The sequence below is a fragment of the Sinocyclocheilus grahami genome, unplaced genomic scaffold, assembly GCF_001515645.1.
Source record: "Sinocyclocheilus grahami isolate Dianchi unplaced genomic scaffold, SAMN03320097.WGS_v1.1 scaffold181.1, whole genome shotgun sequence".
NCBI lineage: Eukaryota > Metazoa > Chordata > Actinopteri > Cypriniformes > Cyprinidae > Sinocyclocheilus > Sinocyclocheilus grahami.
This window is the reverse complement of record NW_015505360.1, coordinates 56,132-62,900: the sequence shown is the minus strand read 5'-3', so window position 1 is coordinate 62,900 and position 6,769 is coordinate 56,132. Positions and strand designations below refer to the sequence as shown.

The window sequence follows — 6,769 nt, the reverse complement described above, 5'->3', positions numbered from 1 at the left end:
CAGTTTTTTTGTTTTTATTTATTTATTTAAAAAAACAAAAATTCCAGAAAAAGAGACAAATAGAATAAGAAAATGTTAGCATTAGTTTGTCAACTGCTGACAAAAAAAGATGTGTCTTTAGACATTTTTTGAAAATGGCCAAAGACTCAGCTGCTCGAATTGCGATAGGCGGGTCGTTATGTATATTTACACGTTAACACATTAAAAACACAAGAAATTACATATCCAGACTATGATGGTTGCAGTTCACATACATACTGAACTACAGGCATAACTGTCTCTTTTGACAGAAGAAGTGGTAGTTTGTATTTCAAAAGTCCCAAATTAAAATATTTATCGAACAAAATGTCAACAGTATGTCTGTAATGCACCTTACTCATGTAACTTTCCACAATAAAGTATTGTAAAAAAAAAAAAAAAAAAAAAAGAGTATAATGTGTACAACAAGTACAACTCTTTTCTTTCAGCATATAGAAAGCTGTAGAAGCAGAACTTTTTAAAATGTTTCAAATGTGTAGTTTTGTGTATCAGACAGGAGACTTTTAAAGATTTTAAAGAGTTAATGCAATTCTGATTTCCCGCAAATGATTACGCTTGTTGTGTAAATTCAACCTTTGGTAAATTGGCAGCTGCTCTATTGATTTTTAGGGTTCCAAAGAACTATTGAACAGTATATTTTCATGAAAATATGCCAAAGATGTAAGCTGCAGTGGAATGAGATTTGTTTTTTTTTTACATTTTAACTTGACTAACAAAATCATCTTTAACCTAGAATTCATACACGTTATTTTTACTACTTCGTGAAAATAAATGTTAGTGACAATTAAAAAAGTGTGTCTTTCTAATCTCAGGTTGCTCTAGTGAGAATTTCACTGTAAGTAGGGGAGAGGGGAGTGTTGTAACACATTATGTTAAACATCTGTAACAAACGCCTGTAGCATTTCTTTTCTGTGCTTTTATGCATCTTAAACTTTGATATAATATTTATATATTTTTATTTGATTAAAAATGCAACATTTTAAAATTCCCACATTCCTCCTGCAACATAATGTCAGCTGTTCATTATCACAAAATAAACACCTACAGTTATCAGGATTTGTATAACCCTTAAGAAATTTATTTTGCTATGATAATCATGACATTGACATGAAATTTAATTTATTTTAAATTTTATGACATTGAATATAATTAAATTATCACTTAGATTAGTTTAATGGTTTCACTAATGCAAAATAGTCCATTATAACTTACAGCAAAAAGAAGAAAACTGCAAAAACTTTAATTAATAGGTTATATTAAATTATTAATACCAATGTGCAATAATTGTCGGCCTGGGGTCTGTGTTAAACATCTGTAACAAACGCCTGTAGCATTTCTTTTCTGTGCTTTTATGCATCTTAAACTTTGATATAATATTTATATATTTTTATTTGATTAAAAATGCAACATTTTAAAATTCCCACATTCCTCCTGCAACATAATGTACAGTCAGCTGTTCATTATCACAAAATAAACACCTACAGTTATCAGGATTTGTATAACCCTTAAGAAATTTATTTTGCTATGATAATCATGACATTGACATGAAATTTAATTTATTTTAAATTTTATGACATTGAATATAATTAAATTATCACTTAGATTAGTTTAATGGTTTCACTAATGCAAAATAGTCCATTATAACTTACAGCAAAAAGAAGAAAACTGCAAAAACTTTAATTAATAGGTTATATTAAATTATTAATACCAATGTGCAATAATTGTCGGCCTGGGGTCTACAAACACGGTCCTGGAGGGCCGGTGTCCTGCAGAGTTTAGCTCCAACTTTCCTCAATACACCTGCCTGTTAGTTTCTAGTATACCTAGTAAGACCTTGGTTAGCTTTTCAGGTGTGTTTATTTGGGGTTGGAGCTGAACTCTACAGGACACTGGTCCTCCAGGAGCAGGTTTGGACACCCCTGATGTAGGCCTACATGTCTTCCTAGAGTTACGGACTACAAGCCCCCACTGCGGACCAGTGACAGCACCATCTCCCTGCTGAACGAGATGAACGTCTTATTCGCTCGCTTTGAGGAACAAAACAGCACCACTGCACAGAAGGTCCCACCCCCCAGGTGATCCCTCAGCAGGATCAATGCACGCAAAGCTCCGGGTCATGACAACATTCCTGGTCGTGTACTGAGAGACTGTGCAGTGGAACTCACTGATGTCTTCACAGACATTTTCAACATCTCACTAAATCAGGCTGTTGTCCCCACATGCTTCAAAGCTACCACCATCATTCCAGTCCCAAATAAGTCGTCTCCATCCTGCTTCAATGACTACCATCCAGTTGCACTTACCCCTATTCTCATGAAGTGCTATGAACGGTTAGTCATGCACTCATCAAGTCTGCACTCCCCCCCTCCCTGGACCCCTTCCAGTTTGCATATCGGTCCAACCGCTCAACCGATGATGCCATGGCCACTGTCCTCCACTCAGTACTCACACATCTGGACAAAAAAGACTCATACGTCAGAATGCTGTTCATAGACTTCAGTTCAGCATTCAACACAATCATCCCTCAACAGCTCATTCATAAACTGGTCCAGCTGTGGCTCAACAGTTCGCTGTGCAACTGGCTGTTGGACATCCTGACTGGAAGACCTCAGGCAGGACGGGTCGGCAGCAACACATCCAGCACCATCACACTGAACACTGGGGCCCCCCAAGGATGTGTGCTGAGCCCCCTCCTCTTCACTCTGCTGATGCACGACTCCACACCGTCACACAACTCCAACCTCCTTATTAAGTTTGCGGACTTCAGGAGAGTGCACACTCAACATGTTTCTCTGACCATCACCAAGTTCCTGGGTGTGCACATCACAGAGGACCTCTCCTGGGCTGACAACACCGCAGCACTGGCCAAGAAAGCACGACAGCGTCTCTACTTCCTCCGCAAACTGAGAAGAGCCAGAGCCCCGGTCCCCATCATGTGCACCTTCTACAGAGGCACTATCGAGAGCATTCTGACGAGCTGCATCACTGTGTGGTATGGTACCTGTATCGCGTCCTGCCGCAAAACACTTCAACGCATAGTGAGAGCAGCTGAGAAGATCGTTGGTGCCTCTCTCCCCTCCCTCCAGGATATTTACAACACCCGTCTCACCCGCAAAGCCCTCTATATTGCAGGTGATCCCACCCACCCGTCACACAGCTTCTTTAGACTGCTGCCATCAGGGAGGAGACTGTGGAGTCTCCAGGCCAGGACCAGCAGACTGAAGGACAGCTTCATCCATCAGGCTGTCAGGAAACTGAACTCCCTCCAGACCTTGCCCCCTCTCCCCTCTTTTGCCCCACAAACCGTGGAGAGAAATCCCCCACCACTACCAGCAAACTGGCATTCAGATCGGTCTCCATTTTGTTAGCAACGCCCCAACTTCCAATGATCCAATCAATTCCCGAAGGAAGAAATCAAGTCCCGCCCTCTCATTTCAGATGCGACATACTTCACAGCAAAGAAGAAAAGACAATTGCAACTTCTGTTTCATGCCGACTTTAACATGTGCATGCCAATCAAACAAGCAATTTAAACATAATAAAAATGTCCTATACATTAGCCATTTTTATTTTAAATTAAAGTTGGCTTAAGTTTATTTACCAAAATATTTAATGTACACATTTTTTATTATTATTATTATTACTACCTATCTAACAGTGGAACTCATACTTCAGACTCAAAAAACTCAACAAAGGGGGGCGTTGATGTTCTTGAGCGCGTTTCACTCGAGTTTCGGGAGTGGAACAGGTAGAGGAGCTGACGCGCTTCCGGCCGCAGGTTAGAGAGATGCCCTAATGAACGCGCGGGGTTAACGAGGCTTCACGCTCTGCGCTTGGACGAGGAGGTCTTGATCGTTTAGGATTCAAAATAACAACAACAACAGCGGTTCCTCCGCGGATATCATAGCAGTTTCTCAGGTGAGCTACGTTTCTCTTTCAGTCGGATATTTGTTCGTCTCTGGGTGTGTTGAACAGCTCGTTAAACCGGCTCCGCCACCGGCATTCCGTGACTGGCTGACTGACTCACCTCAGATAAAGCTCACCTCATTTTTATTTACCAAAATATTTAATGTACACATTTTTTATTATTATTATTATTACTACCTATCTAACAGTGGAACTCATACTTCAGACTCAAAAAACTCAACAAAGGGGGGCGTTGATGTTCTTGAGCGCGTTTCACTCGAGTTTCGGGAGTGGAACAGGTAGAGGAGCTGACGCGCTTCCGGCCGCAGGTTAGAGAGATGCCCTAATGAACGCGCGGGGTTAACGAGGCTTCACGCTCTGCGCTTGGACGAGGAGGTCTTGATCGTTTAGGATTCAAAATAACAACAACAACAGCGGTTCCTCCGCGGATATCATAGCAGTTTCTCAGGTGAGCTACGTTTCTCTTTCAGTCGGATATTTGTTCGTCTCTGGGTGTGTTGAACAGCTCGTTAAACCGGCTCCGCCACCGGCATTCCGTGACTGGCTGACTGACTCACCTCAGATAAAGCTCACCTCAACCTCACCTCAACCCAACCGCTGTATGCTTAAAACAGTCTCTCCAGAAAACTGTAATTATTAAGCTCGGAAGTCAAATAATTTGTGAAGAATAGATCATTAGTAACAAAAGTCCCTTATAAAAGCGGGTATCAGGTACTTTAATATAGGGCAGTGTATTGAATACCAAGGGATGTAATATGACTGTGAGGTAAGTTTATGTCTGAACTTAACCTTTGTTTCTCATAATCTTAAATAGTTAATTGTGAAATGTTAGATATTAGTTTTGTAGATTAATATAAAGTGTGCCTGTGTATGAATTCGCCAGGATTTACTTTTTAAAGTTTCGAAAAACACCATTTGTGGTCATTATACAGTACTTAAATTGTTGTTATTTAATAGTTTTGTTGAATTGTTGACTTTGTTTTCTCTCATAAAATGTGAAGGGGGAAAAATCAATATAGCTTCTAGTTTAACACCTACACTTTGACTGATAGTGTATTAAAACAAATATATAAATAGTATTACCATTTTGATAGCGACCAAATGTTTTATGGTGTATTTTATTCTGCATGTATTAAACGTGTGTTTACCCAAAATGTAAATAAAGAGTTCAGACGCAAAAGCCTCCAAGTGAAATTTTCTTCTAAAATGAGCATTTTTTTATCAGGCTCCTATGCGTATGTTCAGTCATTTTACTTTAATGGCAATATATAGGTCCTTTTCTATGCCATTAAAGTGAAACAATTAAACGTAAATATAGGAGCCTGATAAAAATGCAAATTTTAGATGAAAATTTAACACTTCAAATTCTGTCTGTGACTTATTTTTGAAGAATTGTATTTTTTTTAAATGAATGGGCACTGAAGGTTTCAAGCTTCAAAAGGACACAAGCACATTAGTCCGTAACATCATGAGCTGTATTCCAGGTCTTTCAAAGTCAATAGTTCAGTTTGACGTAAAGACACCAGTATAATTCATTTACTGAAACTCAGTTCAGTTCAAAGTGTTTTTGTGGATGTCCTTGTAGTTGTAGGTCAGTGTTGTTCTCCCAGACTAATAATTAACTCTATCAGTCCACAGCCGAACAGAAGACTCATTTGAAATGATTCTCTCATCTCTGAATGTGTTTGTGTACTGTAGGAATTCACGTCTTGCTTTTATCTTCCTCATCCACTTGGTTAAATTTCCCTTCCAAAATGTAAAAGGATGACTGTGGATGAAAAGGATCACTGTGTGGTCACTACTAACCAGGTACATTGCCTCTCTTGAACGGACACACCCTTAGAACACTGTTACACAGATATTCTCAGTCTGTGTTTGTTTTCACAAGTGTGTGTGTGGAGCATCATGAGTTCGGTGAATGCATTGGGCCTGTGCATGCCGGTGTTGTTCCTTCTGGCTCTGGCCCTGGTTCTGTTCTCGTGTGTCCTTCGTAAGAGGCGGCAGATGGAGGGATCATACCAGCCCAGCTCGGAAGAGCGGAAACAAGCCAAGAACCACGGCGCTGAGAGACCCGGTCTCACTCTTCCACTGCCCAAAGAGGAGAGACTGATCTGAATGCAGCCCTCAGAAAAGATGCGGAAACCACACCAGTTTAGGTTGATTAGGTAAACCTAAACAGAACTTTCATGCTAACGTCATATTGATATTTATGTGGAGTCCACGCACAGGTGCAGTCCTGACAAACAAGTGGAGGGTCATGGATGGAGAACGTTTGAAGTGGTGGTGGGTATTTATTTGACGCCTTTGACTGAGATGTGAGAATGCTTTCATTTCATAATGCACTATTAAAGTCGATAAATCAATTCAAGTATGCCTAACGATGTTTTGCTGTCACTCTTGGGACATCTGAAGACACTGCCAAGTGCATTTGTCATAAGAAAAGAAACCAGATGATTTAGATAGATGGCCAAACCAGTTTGACTTTGTTTACTTCATCTGTATAATTAAGTTTACTCACCTGAGAGTCTTTGTTAAGGAGACATGGCAGCTTTACCTCCAAAAGAGTTTACCATTATAATATTGAATATTTTAAATGTCCAAAAGCGAACATTGTGTTGCAGTTTTTTCAAAGGAAGAGAGATAAATCTATATTGTGCTTTGCCAAATGTTGTTTTGTATTAGGTTTGCATTTCTGTAATGTCTGTAACACATCAATATTAGGAATGATCATAATGTGACGAAGTGACTGTGTAACTGTGGATGATTAATTAAAATGAATCTGTGAGTAAACAGCCTTGTCCTC

General features: G+C 39.7%; 1 long non-coding RNA gene across 1 annotated transcript; it reads left to right on the top strand.

Moving 5' to 3' along the window:
• The first annotated feature begins 4,193 nt into the window (after positions 1-4,193).
• On the top strand, positions 4,194-6,764 carry LOC107594348 (uncharacterized). The gene is made up of 3 exons (XR_001610162.1): positions 4,194-4,414; positions 5,665-5,775; positions 5,855-6,764. It is a non-coding gene; the product is annotated as an uncharacterized lncRNA (long non-coding RNA).
• Positions 6,765-6,769: the final 5 nt, after the last annotated feature.